General features: G+C 45.8%; 1 long non-coding RNA gene across 1 annotated transcript; it reads left to right on the top strand.

The window, feature by feature from the left end:
- The first annotated feature begins 974 nt into the window (after positions 1-974).
- LOC118149743 (uncharacterized) lies at positions 975-14,527 on the top strand. Its single transcript, XR_013530227.1, has 2 exons — positions 975-1,179; positions 14,157-14,527. It is a non-coding gene; the product is annotated as an uncharacterized LOC118149743 (long non-coding RNA).
- The last annotated feature ends 1,486 nt before the right edge of the window (positions 14,528-16,013 follow it).

The following is a 16,013-nucleotide window of genomic DNA, read 5'->3' as shown; positions in this document are numbered from 1 at the left end:
AAACTTGTTCTGACAAGAAGCCTATGTTAGTTTTAGTTCACACACAAATGTGAACACTTCCCTCCACCTGTCTTTAGGTTCACATTTAGCCATTTAACTGACATGACTTTTGAAAAGAAAGAAGAGCAAAAGATAGACATCAGTGACAATGACTATCACCATCTCTCTATTCTGGTTAAGCATAGAGGGCATTAGGGAGTGGGATGGGGATCTTTCTCATGGGCTTTGAGAGAATAACAAAAATGGTGATTAGCTCTGGAATCATGTAGAATCTGCCGAAGGTAAGAGTTGCCAAGCACATTAAGTTCCGTGATTAATTATTACACAAATGAACAGGATCATTCGATAGACTGGGTTCAGTCAGCCTTTATTTAACCAATAGGATAACTCATCCTTGTAGGACACCTAGGGCCACAGAAAGATCAGTGGAAGCTGATGCATATGATAAATATTGGCCAATATCAAGGGCAAGATGGTATGGGAGTCCATTCAGCAAGTTGTGAGAAGCTGTGTTTTCTGCTAAGCTATTGGAGAGAGAAGCATTGTTAGGAAGCGAATCAGCATTCCCTGGTTCCAAGGGACCAAGATCAACCCACACTGGTCAAGCAATGGAGGGGTTTATAGGCTGTTATCTGGTCTCTGTCCCCTTCTGTCTGTCAGCTCTGCTTTCTGCTCTGTCAACTCTATTCAAGCAGGCTTCTCTTCTATGGTGGGAAAAAGTTCAGTAAATCTTGGTTTATATTCTTCTGAGTTATCCCAGCAGAAATTATAACTTCTTTTCTCAAAATAATACAATAACTCTCAAGGATCGCATCTCACTGAGTCAACCTGGATTGTGTTCCCAAGTATGAACCAATTTCTATAACCAGAGGGATGGAAATCTGCTGATTGGCACGGCCTGGATTATATGACAGACCCAGACTTGTGAAGGTGGGGCCAGCCCCATGTAAATCCTATGGACTGAGAGCTGGGGAGGGAGACAGGGTATGAGGAGCTAAGAAATGGCTTCCTTACTTTCTCTTCCTGAATCGAGAACAATTAAAAGAGGATGGACACAGGATTACGCATAAGGGGTGCAAACTACCACAAGTTTGAAGAATGTAGCTTCATTGTTCAGCTGCAAAGAACTTCTAAGTACTAAAATCTCAGAAACAGACAGCCCATCACAGGCAGAACTGGGTAAGTACAAGTCTCCTCCGTAGGGCCCTGCCCTATAAAATTATAGCTTAGAAGACAAGGGAATGTGTATTCCCCATGAGAGAAGAGGGCGGAGGAAGCAAAGCAGATCATGCCCAGTTCCTTCCCGCAAAAGCACCAAAGAGTTGCATCGTTCCCTCTCCCTGGGGAGGAATGGAGGACAGCAGGTAGGCTGGAGTACTGCTCTGACAGAGGACTAGCCACTGGAAAACAAGAAGAGTAAGAACTGAGAGCCCCACCACTTACCCTGTATGGACATTCCTCAACAGGAAATTCGGGTGATATAGCAAAAGAAGTGAAATGATCTTGAAACTGGTAAAATGGCAGCAGCCCAGTACAAACAGAAAAAATAAAAGATGAAATGCCTGCCGGAAGCGGTGGCTCATGCCTGTAATCCCAACACTTTTGGGAGGCTGAGGGGGGCGGATCACCTGAGATCAGGAGTTTGAGACCAGGCTATCCAACATGGTGAAATCCTGTCTCTACTAAAACTACAAAAATTAGCCAGGTATGGTGGTGGGTGCCTGTAATCCCAGCTACTCTGGGAGGCTAAGACAGCAGAATCACTTGAACCCAGAAGGCAGAGGTTGCAGTGAGCCGAGATTGTGCTGCTGCACTCCTGCCTGAGGGATGGAGCAAGACTCTGTCTCACAAAAAAGAAAAAAAAATGAAATGCTTTTACCTGTCTTTACTCCCAAGGATGCTAAATCACGACTGGTAATACCAAGGTGTATACTTATTTACATATATAAGTGCAGTTACCTATTCCAGGTTGACTTTGAGACTGTCAAAATTTCACACTGTTTATAAAATCCTCTTTTGTAAACAATTAAAAGGGAAAACAATACCAGGCACCAGCATGGTCTGAGGTCAAATGCTAAAAATCACAGGCGCTATAACACAAGAATCCTGGACCTGGAGTCAAAAGAACGTGGCTCCAGCCCAACACAGCCATTCCAGCCTAGCCCTCCCGAACTTGTTTCCTTCTAGAATAAGGGTTCTAACCCTGTAGGGCTAGCTGACCTCATAGTGTTGCGGGGATCAAATAGGACGAGAGAGGAAACACTTGTAATAATAATGGTTAATATTTTCAGCATTTACCGTGCCCCAGGCACTGTTTTGAGAGTTTTACCTGTGTTAACTACCCCAGTCTTTTCTTTTTTTTTTTTTTAAGATGCAATCTCTCTCTATCGCCCAGGCTGGAGTGCAGTGGAGCAATCTCAGCGCACTGCAACCTCTGCCTCCCGGGTTCAAATGATTCTTCTGCTTCAGCCTCCTGAGTAGCTGGAATTATAGGCGTGTGCCACCATGCCCAGCTAATTTTTTGTATTTTTAGTAGAGATGGGGTTTCACTATATTGGCCAGGCTGGTCTCGAACTCCTGGCCTCGTGATCCTCCTGCCTGCTGTGATTGGCCTCCCAAAGTGCTGTGACTACAGGCATGAGCCACTGCACCGGGCCAACTTCTCTAGTCTTTAAAACAACTTTCCAAAGTACGTGCTCTTAGTATAATCACGACTTCTAGATGAAGAAACCGAGCACAGAGAGGTTGAGAAACTTGCCCGAGGTCTAATAGACTATAAAGGACACTCTCTGCAGCTGCCATCATCAACAAGTTTATAACTGTTGACAGGCAGGGCTCAGGGGTTGGCATGGAACAACGACTGTCTGGCCAAGCATGGAGATGGCCTTCTCTGTGGCTTTGCACAGAGAAGAGGTTTCTGAGCAAGAGAACCTTGAGGTTCAAGCATGGGTGCATGGGCCGGGGCAGGGTACAGAGATAAGGCAAGGGCTTAATCTGTGTTTGTTCTAAGTAGCAGAAGAAGGTGGTTATTGAATCTGACATGAGCTCCTGGCTTAGCACAGGCAAGATGCCGAGCAAATGTAATATAAGCAATAATACCTTGCCAAGGACATTTCTAAGCCCTCTCTGTTCATAAGTTAACCCTGACCCAGGTACCTCCTCTTGAAACAAGGAGATAAAGGGGGCTAAGGTGAGGCGGCCTTATTTAGCGCTCTTAGAAGGTGAGCAAGCGTCAGGTCTGGCCTTAGGTCAGTGGATGTCAGCCTTACTGCACGGGCTACACTCACCTTCACGTAGCCTGGCTTCTTTCCTACTGAAAGATCCCTGAATTTTCTCAGCAGATTTACTATTAGGGCTAGAACAATCTTTATGTCGTAGCTTGTGCTTTCTAGAGAGAAGGAAGAACATTCTTCACCAAGGCTGCCCAGCTCCCCAAAGACAGAGGGATATAGATGTTCCCTCTGGCTAGGAGAGAGAGACTAGAAGAAATCATTTTTTAGCACCTGTCCAAATCATGGTATATTGGATTAGACGATTTAACTTTGAATTTCAGCCTGTGTTTGATCTTGTGCTAAGATTTATAGAAAAGCTGTAAAATGATAAGTCACAGTATTTCCTTTGCCCAAATAAGGATGGCAAATGGCTACTACACAGAGCCCTACCTCTCCTCTCATAACGGTGGCAGCCATTCCTAATCAATCATGATGCTCTTTCTCACGGACCCTAGACGTGGTCAGAGAAGCCTCAAAGTAGCCATCTGAGCTGATGCATGAGATGAAAACCATTTGCTCTTCCTGCCAAAGAAGTAGGAGAACCTGGGAAGAACAAAAAACAACAGAGGAGACAGACACAACATCAGATGACGGAGCTGGGAGAAATACAGAGAGAGAGAGAGCGCGCTGAGAGCTTTGCCAAGTGGATGGTTCCCGGAGACAAGTGATAGAAAACAGGCATGGAAAATTTAAGAGAGCTGTTGATAAGCTGTAACTCTGGTAACCAGAAAGCAAGTGTTAATGTGACACTTAAAACGTGGACTGTAACTCTTTCAGAGCTGAAAATAAGTTGGGCAAAGAGAACTCTAAAGGGAGCCAGAGACGGTCTGAAGAGATTTGTTTGATAAACAGTGCAACTGCTTAGCCCTGAGCTTTATAATGTGTCAGTGACTAAAAATAGATAAGGACGATACAGATACAGATACACATATGTGACAACAAACCCTTTCTAAGAATACTGATCAGAGATGACATTCAAGGGTCTATCACGTGTCAGGCACTGTGCCACATGCTTTTTCATGCACTGTGATATAGGAACTACTGTTATCCCATTTTACATATGCAGCAATTGAAGCTCATGCAGATCCAAGAACTTATCAAGATCAAACAGATAGACTATATGGGAATCAGAATTGGACTCCAAGCAGTATTACACTGGCACCTCCCTCAGTAGACAATTACGTATCGATAGCAGAACCCTGCAAAGAATGAGGAAGAGGCTAGCCTGAGTTTTTTCATGTCTGGGGAGTTCCCATTCCTATGCATATATTGTTTGCTCATTCATTCATTTACTCATAACAAGCAAATCTTTGCAGTGTGCTGATATGTGCCAGGCACTGTGTGACTAATGAATAGGGTAAGGGCTCTGACTTCACATGGCTTTCCTGTCCGTTCCCTGACATTAAAGAATTGTACAGCAGCTAGGATAAGTTAGAACAGGTCTTGTACTTTACAGCTAGGGAAATAAAATTGAGGTTTGGGGATGGCAAGGTCTAGGCTGCCTAGGTGAATTCTGACCAGCTTTGAGCTGAAAAGACCCAGTTCAGCCCATCACAAGCCTGGTTCTTGGCTTGGTCAGTGTCAGTAGGAGAAGCGGCCTCTTCTGGGTTGGTTCTGGGAAATGCTTTCATGGTCAGAAGGGTTCTCCTGCTCTCAGATGATTCTGATGCGCTGCAAAATGCAGCTCCCTGGGATGGGGCAAGGTCCAACAAAATGCATGCATCTTAGGTGCAGAAACTGGATTGTCCCACCACCTCTGGCTCTCTACCCATCCCCCCGAATAGAACTCTGACATAAGAAGGAAGATATGACACACGGATGCCCACAGCTCTCTGACCTCTGAAGTTCCCTGGTGAGAACCAGTTTAGGATTGGTGTATGTCAATTTAGCACCTTGCCATACCTCGGGAGGCCTTGCAAAGATGTCCTTTCAAATTTCACAGGATTGCTTCCACAGCAACAGGCCACAGCAGCACCAGTAAACCAGCTTGGATGGCCCAGCAGCAGTGGTTGTTTAGGCTTATTTCAGAGATTATTTTGAGGAGCTGGTTCAAAAGCTGCAGACAATTTTTTAGTTCATTATAAGTTCAAACTGGCTCAGTGGGCATTAGGGTCTTTTGCTGATGTTAGAAAAAAGAAAATTACCTTGGCTTGGTTCATAAATCTATAAAGAGAAAAAAAAATTTGACTTGGTTTGAAAGCAGTTCGGGCTGTTGCAGCTGAATGGATGTTTTTAGTTGATGATTTCACAGGTTCAGGCCCCTGAGGATAGCACTAATAGGCAACATTAGTCCAATTATCCTAACAGGGGTAGGAAGCTACAGCAACTACCTACCTAGATTTCAGAGTGAGGAACATTCTGTGGGAGGTAGTTATGGTTCCCAGGGAAAAGAACACCTCTCCACATGACCGAGCCACTCTCAAGACTCTCCAGATTCCCAGGAATACGAGAGGATAAATGAAATGTCTTACAAACGTATCCTAGCAGAATGTCAATGGAGACAGTTATAAAATGGGGCCTAGAAATGCAAAGGTGAAAACAAGGGAATGGGAAGCCTCGGGTTAACTTGGACAGGTGACAAAAGACAGTTTGAGGCTGACCTTCTGCTCCACTGACAAGTAATCTTGCAGTGACTGAACCACCTCTCCAGGAGCTGGAAAGAACAGCCCCATGGGAAGAGAAGAGTGAACAGACACTCCTTCCAGGGCCTGAACAGGAGTTAAATTCAGTCTTTCCTCCTCTACTAGGTTTTATTAAGTCTGGCTCCTAACTCCCTCCACTCCTAAGAACTCCCAACTGACCTGGAGAAGGAAGAAGTGTCAGCAGGGGAGAGACACCGGAGACCCTACACTAAAGGGTGACAGAGGATTGCTCACCCCCTGCTGGGGTCCCATTGGTGGGTCAATTGGGACCACTTAGCCCACTGGAAGATGCTACCCAGTCATCCCATCTGAGGTCGCCCCTCCCCAGTTCCTCCTCATTTTCTCATACTGAGTATGTCCTTGAAGACACTTGTTACAATCTTGCTTATTTATCTTCTTTATTAATTTGTATTCTTGTCTGTGTCTGTCTCCCAGACTTGAACTTAAGCACCTTGAACTTAAGAAAGCAGGGATCTTCTGTGGTCTATTGGCTGCTATGTCCACAAGACATAGAACACGGCCCCAAATCTATAAAGATACTCAAAATTTATTCAGCTAAATGAATGCATAAGGAAGTGAATGGATGAGTAAAATAAGCCAGAACTCTATGCAGCGGTTATGGAGAAATTGGGAGGGAGAAGTAGAGGAGGGAGAAATGTGGTCAATGATTGGGATAGGAGAGGGCAGATGTGATGAAATAGAGTTGGAGGGTCTGAGCTATCACAACCTGGTCTCTCAACAGGGCATCCTGCAACACAGGGAGTGTGCAGAGACGTGGGAGGCAGGTAGCAGGAAACAGTGAGGATTGCTAGGGGTACAGCCAACAAGGAAGAAGGAAGAAAAGAGCCACAGAGAAAGAGAGATTTGGCAAATGGGGGTGGCTGCGGGGGTGGGGTAGGGTTAGGGGGTGGAAAATGGAGTTGTAAAAACCCCTCCAGAGCAAACACTGGAAGTAGGAGACATCGTGATTAGGTTTCATCTCTCTGAGATCAGACTCCCCACAAGTCCTCGCTCTGTCGCTGGCGCAGTAAACCAGCCTTTCTGAGCTTCAGTTTCCTCCTCCGTCAGATGGGGTAATGACTGTCTATGTCTTTGGCTATAATGAGGAGTTAGAGAGACGATGTGGGTACAAACTTGGCATGGGGCCTGTTTTCTTCCTGTCGGAAGCTGCCATTCCAAGCCAGCCACTTTAGGAGCCTTCCTGAATTCCCCATATCAGTGTACCTTCCTCTCCCTGCATGAGCACCCTCCCTTGAGAAACTCATCTCAGCTACGGGCTGGTGAGAGAAATCGCTCCAGCTCCAGTACTCTTGGGTTGGCTTGGGAAGGCTGAACCTGTTCTAGTCCACTTGAACAGGTCACAGAATTGTCCTTGCAAAAGGTGGCCTCCTGTCTACTTTATTGATCTGTACACTAATAGCCATCTCTGAATGGTACTGAGCATCGCTTAAGCACGTCTCCCGGGTTCCCTGTGTCCTTTTAACCTTGGAAGTAAGAGGGTGATCTTGGAGCCCTTCTGCAAGGGAGTGAGAAATTTGTTTCGTCGGCCTTTCTGTGTCATGGAAGCCATCCTCCTTCCAGCCCCAGAGGATCTTCTGTCACAGGTCAGAGGCTCATGCTGCGAGAGGCTCAGAGCATTTTTTTCTGTTGAACAGAATGTTCTGGAAAGAAGTTGACAGCCATGCTTTCTAACAGCCTGGGATTGGAGAACAGCAGGAACAAACCTGCAGCACCCTAAGGAGGACTTCATGGCTTTCTGGAGAAGGCCTGATCCCCAGAAAACAACCAGGGAGCTTGCTCCATCTGGGTTGAGTGGGGTTCAGCTGGCCATGCTTTTGCTACCAAGAGTGTGGGCTGAAGCAAGCCAAGCTTTGATTTTCTAAAAGCACAATAAGCATGCGTACAATTTCAGCAAGCAAAAATGTCATTCCCAAGCAGGATATTTCAAGAGCTGTTTCAAAGTCAAGAATACTTAAAACGTCCTACAGTCCTCTCCTGAGGAGTGTCCAGGGTTCTGGGGGTGCTGTGCTCCCCACCCTCTGGTTGGGGTGTCTCAACCTTAAGTGGAGAGCAGATTCTGTGAACTGTCCCCAGGAGAAGGTATGCATCACAGAGCAGTCATGGGCAGGAAAACAGAGGTAAAAAGCAGAGGCTCGCTCAAACCAGCCCACATAACAGGGATTTGGAAAAGGTGTGACTGGCCAAGGACAGGAAACCAAGGACACTCAGGCCACATGGTGTCTGGGTCTGGACAGCCAGCATCCAAGACTGCATCTCTGTTTTTTATGGTGCCGCTCATCACTCCTCTCCACTTATTCTGGAACATCTGCTCCATCCCCTGGTTGGAGAAAACGCAATCTGCTGTTTTCTGCTGACACGTGACCTCTCTGCTCTTCCAAAATGTCAGCTATGAGGTGGCTTGACTTGCTTTTTACTTTAGGTCTTGCATCACCATAATCAAGACAATATAAACTTGGAGTTAGAAGAATGAGGTTCAGATTTCCACTTTGTCATTTACTACCTGTGTCACCTTGGACACAGTATACCTCAGTTTCCTTCTTGGTAAAATTGGAATGATAATTGTTTCTGTCTCATAAAGCTAATGTGAGTATCCAATGAGTTGATTCATGAAAAACACTCAAAAGTAGGTCTGGCAAGGAAATTCTTAAAAACACTAGCCATTGTAAACTCCATGAGAGATGCAAACTCAAATGCCCGCAAGGACAAAATGGGTAATATAAATCTCTGAACCAGGCAGTCAGTGATACAATAGGGGTGGGCAGGGACCGTGCCAAACTGGAGAATCCAGCAAATTTATTCAAGTTTAATTTAAAGAGAAATGTCAGCAAGCAAGCACATCCATATACCTATGGGCCACCAGATTGAAATCCTGAATACAGTTTATTTTTCTTCAAATTCGAGAGAAAGAGAAGTTGATTGGCTCAGTGAAGGTGATAGATGGATACCCTGGCTCAGGTCTATCCCAGCCTAATCAGTTGTCACCAAAAGTTGGGCAGGAAAGATCAGGATCCTGACATAATACAAACAGGGCTAGGGAGGGGCCTGTGGCCAAGGACAAACTCACAGACACTCCATGTATGCCCACAAGGCTTTGGTGAGCATCAGAAGTAAAGCAAAACAGAATGCTCTCTGCCTCTTACTATTACTGCCTTTTTAGCATTCATAGACTCCCTGAATCCAAGGGTTTAATAAGACCCTGGAATTCCTCTCTCTCTGCTTCTCCCTTATTCAAGAAATCTCTCCACAGCATCCCAGACAAAATCTCTGCTAGATCTGAGATGTCCGTTTTAGTCACCAGTGTGTTGCCAGCCAGGGAATTCCTGAAGTTGTTTGAAAAGCAAAATGGGGCCCTTATTAGCAAAAGAAGGGGTAAATAAGGGCCATGAAATAAAAATAGCAATTACTCATCCCAGGAATGGCACTGTTTCTAAAGAACACTGCTAGGCTGCTCTATTTAAAAAAAAAAAAAAAAAAAAAAAAAAAAAGTTCTTCATGATGTGAAAAGAAGTCCTTCATGGCTTTTCTACCCATTCTATTCATTTACTCTTAACTCTCTGATTAAGAGTGAACAAGAAAAATGCTGCTCTCAGCATGTGTTTGAGAGTCAAACCAACCTGGGCTTGAACCAGCTTTGCCTCTTGCAGTGTGACCTTGTACAAACTGCTCAATCTTTCTGATTCTCACTTTCCTAATCATTAAAATAGGGATAATAACTCCATCTACCTGACACTGTTGTAAGGAATTAGCAATATATGCAAAGAGCAGCTCTTCAAGAATTTAAAGACCCCGATAGAGGTTTTTACATTTCCAGGCTACAAAGCCTCAACTCCTTTAGCCATTCCTGGGGTGGAACAGTGTCTAGGCTCCTCCCGATTTTAGTGGATTTGTGTTCACCTTTGTCTGCCTGCTTGGATTGTTCTTCCCCTTCTTTGCACAATGGCACTTTGTTTTGTTTAAGGGGGACTACTCTTCCCACTGAACACACACGGTCTGGTGAGATCGTCCATCAAAGTGCCCAGTCTCGTCTACCAGGCTAAGCCAAACGCTGTTCTCCCTTCAAGCTTCCATCCTGGGTTGAGGGATACAGAGAGCAACGATGGTTGGAGTTCATTTGCTTTGACTGGGGAGGTGGTTCAGCTTTCCTGCCACCTTTGTCCCTTCCTTCCTTAGTTTTTTCTGCCTTCCAGTGATTATATGAGCCACTAATCATTTTTTCTGTTTGCTTGACAGAGTGCATTCCCATTGCTCATAACCAAGGAACACCATGGGAGCCCAGTCCAGATGGAAAATTATGGTTTGTGGAGGAGTTGTATTTCTGTCCCAAGTTTAGGATGAATTCTTGGGGTCTCATGGGAGGGGCAGAATTAGGAATAAAAATTAGAATGAGAGCAGCTGGGAGAAAGACCCACTAAAGGGGAAACCCGTGCCTGTGTGGGGTCTGAGGAAGCACCTAGATGGTGGGATTTTAGGGAAGATCTGTACAGAGGAACCAGCTGAGATGCATCGCCAAGGCACCAGCTGACCCTCTCTGCCTGCTACCAACTCAACACCATACCTAGTATTGAGGGCACATGCGAAGGTTTTTCTAACTGGCAGGAGTCCCAGGCTTTGAGGGAGGAATGGAGAAAAAGTGCTAAAATTTGTTTCTTCCAAATGTTCTGGAATGCATCCAGGCACATCCATAAAATAAAGCTGGCACCCACCTAGAAGGGAGGCAATATATTTCTTTAAACTGCAGTCATAATTCCTAATTGAATGTCTCTCTCAAAAATTCATGACACGGAAGACTGAATTGTTAAGTAAATAAAATCATAAATGAGGTTCATAATGGAGCTAATGGCTGCACTAAACAGCTCTCTGTTGTGCAGGAGCTTTCAACCAACTCCCCTTTGGTCCAGTGTAGCCACATTCATGTGTAAACTTCTAGGACTTTCCCTTCACCCAAAGAAAGCATGGTGTGCCCTGCTGTTCAAATCTTACTCTTTGGGGACTGGGTTTTTCTACCAATGAAGATGACTCAATAGTGCAACTTTCTTTTCCACAAGACAAGCAAATTTTGGGGCAGCCCGAGCTTGCCTGTTTCTCACTGAAGTGTCACTCACACTCTCAGGACATCAGCTTCCACGTCCCTGAGTGGAAGCTCTGAGCTTCCGACAGCTCTGAGTCAATGCGCCACTTAGACCCCCAAATCTGATTTTGATTTCCACGTACTTTGATCAATATTTTAGAAAGTTCAGCAGATTTCTTCTGTAACCTTTCTGTTTAAGCCTGAACTTCAAAAACTTGTGGTGGAGATAAAGACTTTTAAGTGAACCTTCTTCTGCTTCTTCTGACTGCCCATTGTTTATTCAACGGACGTCTAGTGAGCCCTGTGCCCAAGGCCGTGCTGGGTCAAGGACATTCTATGGTGAGCAAAGTAGGCACCATCCCACCTCAATGATCTCATAGTCCAACAGAGAAGAGGAGTTATGCAAATAGGCCCGATTAACAAATTGGAACATGTACTATGAAGGAAACAAAATTATGTGGAACAAAAAGGAATAACTGAAGATATCTCATTTGAAGATGAGGTGAGACTTAGAAGAGATTTCTCTGAGCACAAGATATTTAACCTGAAACATGAGGATGAGTAGTGCTGCATTGGCTCAGGGGGACTTCATGGGACACAAGACCATTCCTGAGGGAGAGAACCACACGGGCAAAGGCTCTGAGGAAGAAGACTTGGCCTGTTGGAGGCACTGAAAGCCAGGCAGCACGGCTTGCAGAGGTGGCCAAGCTGAGGCTAAAACGTGCAATGTGCAGCTTCCACTGGTGGCTACAGAACTGGGCTCAGCCAGGCTCCTCTGAGGGGAGAGCGACCCCACGCCCTTGAGCCGTGGCTACTAGGAGACAGAGGTGCCAACTGAATGGTTGTGATCTGGAAGTCAGAACTCCAAGTTCTGTAAAAAAATAACATAGAATAAAATCTCCTAGGGCTGTGGCAGGGGTCAACAGGGATAAAGTAGGCATGGGATGAGGACAGGGCCTTGTATACAGAAAGCACTCAGTACATGTGGGCCCTGGTTCTTTTGGAGTGATACTATGTGCTTTCCTTTTCTTGAGTTACAAGGTCTGTAAAAGACATGGAGCAAATGTCTTGAAAGGCCACTTTCTATGGGATCTTGCAGTTGGCAGGGCTGGGAGGGGTGGGAGGGTCTTGGTTCATCTGGATCCTGGGTAAGGTGAGGATGATACATGCTTTGCCCTCCTCAGCCCCAGATCATAGTCTGTCTGACCCATCTCTGACCCGGGCACTGTAGTCCCAGGTGCCTGGTTGACTTGCTGGCAGAGAGCTGGGCCTTGGCTTGATCCTGGCATTTACTCAACAGCCATCCTGGTATTCGTGAGAGGCCTCTGCAAGCTCAACAAAACTAACCTGGAGCCTTTAACTCTGGTGTCCAAAAAAGTATCCTTAATTGTAGAACAAGTAGCATGGACTTGATTTCTTCTGACCAAGCCCTTTGCTCTCCACCATTGAGTGTCTCCATATTCTTGAGCTATTTGAGGTCTTGACCCCAAATAAGTAAATATGGGGGCTGAGATGGAGTCGGGTTTTGAATCCATCTGTGGTCTTGAGCAAGTTCCCTCTCTGAACCTGTTTCCTCATCTGGAAAATGAAGTTACAATAACATTAGCAGTGTTTCTTCGAGGGTAAATGAGATAGGACATGTAGACTGCTTAGGACAGGGCCTAACTCGGAGCACATCCTCCATAGAGGTTAGTTGCTATGAGCAATGAATTATTCTTTTTAAAATTAGTATTATTATTAGCAAAAGGGTGAATTCCTAATGAAAATAGTGAAGTGTAGAGCACAGCAGGGGTTGAGGTCAGATACACAGCTCATCACAGGTAAGGCCTCGAAGACAGAAGGAAAAGCAGAAAGACCCCTTGAGTCTCAGCTTGGCTGGGCTTGAGGAGGCAGCAAGGCAAAGACTTGTTGAGAGTGACTGAGAAATTTCGCAGATGCTTCCATAGCTCTTGGGGAGTTAAGTCATGCTCCTGCTGGCCTGGGGCATGACTGAATGCTTCAGGGCCCACACTCTGTAAGCCCGGGTTCCAGTAGCCTCCCTCTCTCCACATCTCCAGTCTTCTCCCAAAAAGAAGGACCTTACAGACTCAAGCTGGAGGTTTTCACCAAGCACAAGGAAAAATTTTAAGGCTGTCCAAGAAGTAGAATGCCAAGGATGTCATACATTTCCATAGGATGATTTTGTTCATTAGGATTAATGCTCCTACTGAAGCATTTGTTCTAAATCCTTTCTATGAATTAATTAATTAAATGCTCAACACAACCCTATGAGGTCGGAGTTCTGTTATTACCCCTGTTTTGCAGAGGATCGAGGCTTGGAGACACCTGCCTCAGGTCACTCAGTGGGTCTATGTGAATCCCAACCCCTGCCCAAACAATCACACCAGAGAAACGCCACACCATCAGGCTGCTCCCCTGTCACATTTGGGCTCTGTGCTGCCACTTTCAGACCCAGGACTTAACTTGCAAGTGGTTTGGCCTCAGACCCCACACTTGGTGCCATGCTGCCTCTCAAAGCAGTCCACGTGACTAAAAGCACATCTTCCTCGAGGTTCTTCTAATTCACAGAGTCAGGGAGTCTCAACCAGGACCCAGTTCCCCTATATGCGGTATTTAAGAGCACAGGCTTTGAAGACACACCGCACTGAGTTCCAGTCCTGCCTCTGCCTCCCAAGACAAATCACTCAGCTTGTCTGGCGGAGCTTGAGAACAGTAAGAATGCCTCATACTTCTGGACACAGTGTCTGACACACAGTCAGTTAGGTCCACTCAGCACTGTCCAGCGCCAATAAAGACAGGTCAGAAACAACACGTCTCCACCCAGCACTGGCCACAGACCACTTTACAAACTGATGGCCACACCTGGCTGGACAAATTAAGTGGCTTACACCTGTAATCCCAGCACTTCGGGAGGCCAAGGTGAGAGGATCACTTGAGTCCAGGAGTTCAAAACCAGCCTGGGCAAATTAGCGAGACCCTGTCTCTACAAAAATAAAAATAAAGTGATATCCAACAAGTCCTGGGCAACAAGCCACAGGATTCCAGCTCATTAGCCATCCATGACCTCTTGACTTTCTTGTGGTCATTCTGCTCGCACTTAGGTCCTGAAGACATCCTCTGTTTTGGTTTTGATTGATTTTGCATTTATTGTAGCTACATCCAGCTCCCTCTGTGTGGATCTTGGGACAACCAAAGGAAGCAGAAAGGATTCACTCACAAGCCACATCCCAGGGCAAGCAGCCGGACCTTAATCAAGACACGTGGCCCTCTCCTTCCCTTCTCTCCTCAGCAGGTGATGAAATGGATCAGTAACTGAAAGAAGGTCGGTTCCCTGGCTTCAGGAAGACCAAAGCCTGAGCAAACCCCTGGATTAGCCACACAGCACAGAGCTGCTCACAAAGCTCAGGCTGTGTGTGCCTTTTGTTCCAAGCCCCAAAATATCTGGTGGTGGAGGCAAGCCCTGTCCCTTTATAGCGAATTTACAGCTAGCATTAGCTTAGCCATAAAGACTTCCAAAGTGTTCAGATTGTGAAGTTTTGTCACTCAAGGGAATAGGGGAAGCCTCTTACTGTGGGGATGAAAATGAGAAATTCAGTTCTTAAGATGGTTCCCGCGGAACAGTGTGGGAAGCAGAAGGGAACAGCCATCATGTCCTCTCGGAGCCCCTCAGGCTTTTCTCCCAGACACCAGGGAGGGAAAATGCCTCTGCTGGGGCCAGTTTTAAACAGCTTTGTGAGGGCACAATAGATACACAAAGAACTGCATTCATTTATGTGTAAACCTTGTTAAGTTGCAACATACATATCCAGTACCTCCCAAAGTTTTCTTGTATCTTTTTGTTTTATTTTAGGGTATGTGTATGTGTAGGTGTCTCTGTGTGTAGAACATTTAACATATGCCAGACACAGTGATTCACACCTGTAGCACTCTGGGAGGCCCAGGCAGTCGGGATCACTTGAGGTCAGGAGTTTGAGACCAGCCTGGCCAACATGATGAAACTCCGTCTCTATTAAAAATACAAAGAATTTAGGGGGGCGTGGTGGCGCATGCCTGTAGTCCCAGCTACTCAGGAGGCTGAGGCAGGAAAACCACTTGAACCAGGGAGGCAGAGGTTGCAGTGAGCAGAGATCAAGCCACTGCACTCCAGCCTGGGTGACAGAGTGAGAGTCCGTCTCAAAAAAAAAGAACGTTTAACATGAGACCGCTTAACAAGTTTTAAGGTGCAGAATGCAGCACTGGTAGCTAACCATAGGCACTGTGTCATGCAGCAGATAGCTAGAGTATTTGTTTAGCATAACCGAACCTTAGACCCACTGGACAACTCATTTCCCTCCAGTCTCTGGCAGCCACATTGTATTCTCTGCTTCTGAGTTTAACTCCTACAGATACCTTGCGTAACTGGAATCATGCAGTATTCATCCTTCCGAACTGGTTTATGTTCACAGTCACTTTTGAAAAGTCCAGCAAGATACCAGCAGCCATACCAGTGAAATAATTTGATAGTGTTTTCTGGATGTTTTAGAGTCCTTTACAGAGGAACACTGAGTCTACCTTTTCAGAGTCCTCTCTGGGCTGTTGAAGCGCTCTCTGATCCCCACCAGGCAAACGTCTTGCTTTGTGCTCCCTGGTCCTTTTGTCCAGCAGTTATGGCAGGGATTGCATTGTGTTGTAGCCGGTGCTGTGTCTGTTTTCATCCACTGGAGTGGAATTGAAAGCAGGGACTGTGTTTCCACCCAGGACAGAGCCAGGCTCACAGCAGTTGCTCCATCAATGTTTCTGAGAGGTAAACTGAAACTCTCATTTATATACTGCTTTCATTCTGATGCTCAGAATGAGAACTGGCCTGGCTTTTCTAAAGGAAAACTTGGCGATTTGGCAATTCACGTCAAAGGCCTTGGAAATGTGTGTGCCTTCGACCGTGACTCTCCTCCTAGAAGTGTATCCTGAAGCAGTAATCCATACTGTCACCAGGATTTGTGTTTAAGGACAGTCAAGGTACCATTGTTTACA

Source organism: Callithrix jacchus, chromosome 20 (genome assembly GCF_049354715.1).
Source record: "Callithrix jacchus isolate 240 chromosome 20, calJac240_pri, whole genome shotgun sequence".
Classification (NCBI taxonomy): Eukaryota; Metazoa; Chordata; class Mammalia; order Primates; family Cebidae; genus Callithrix; species Callithrix jacchus.
The sequence above is the reverse complement of the archived record's forward strand: the minus strand, read 5'-3'. Positions and strand labels throughout refer to the sequence as shown.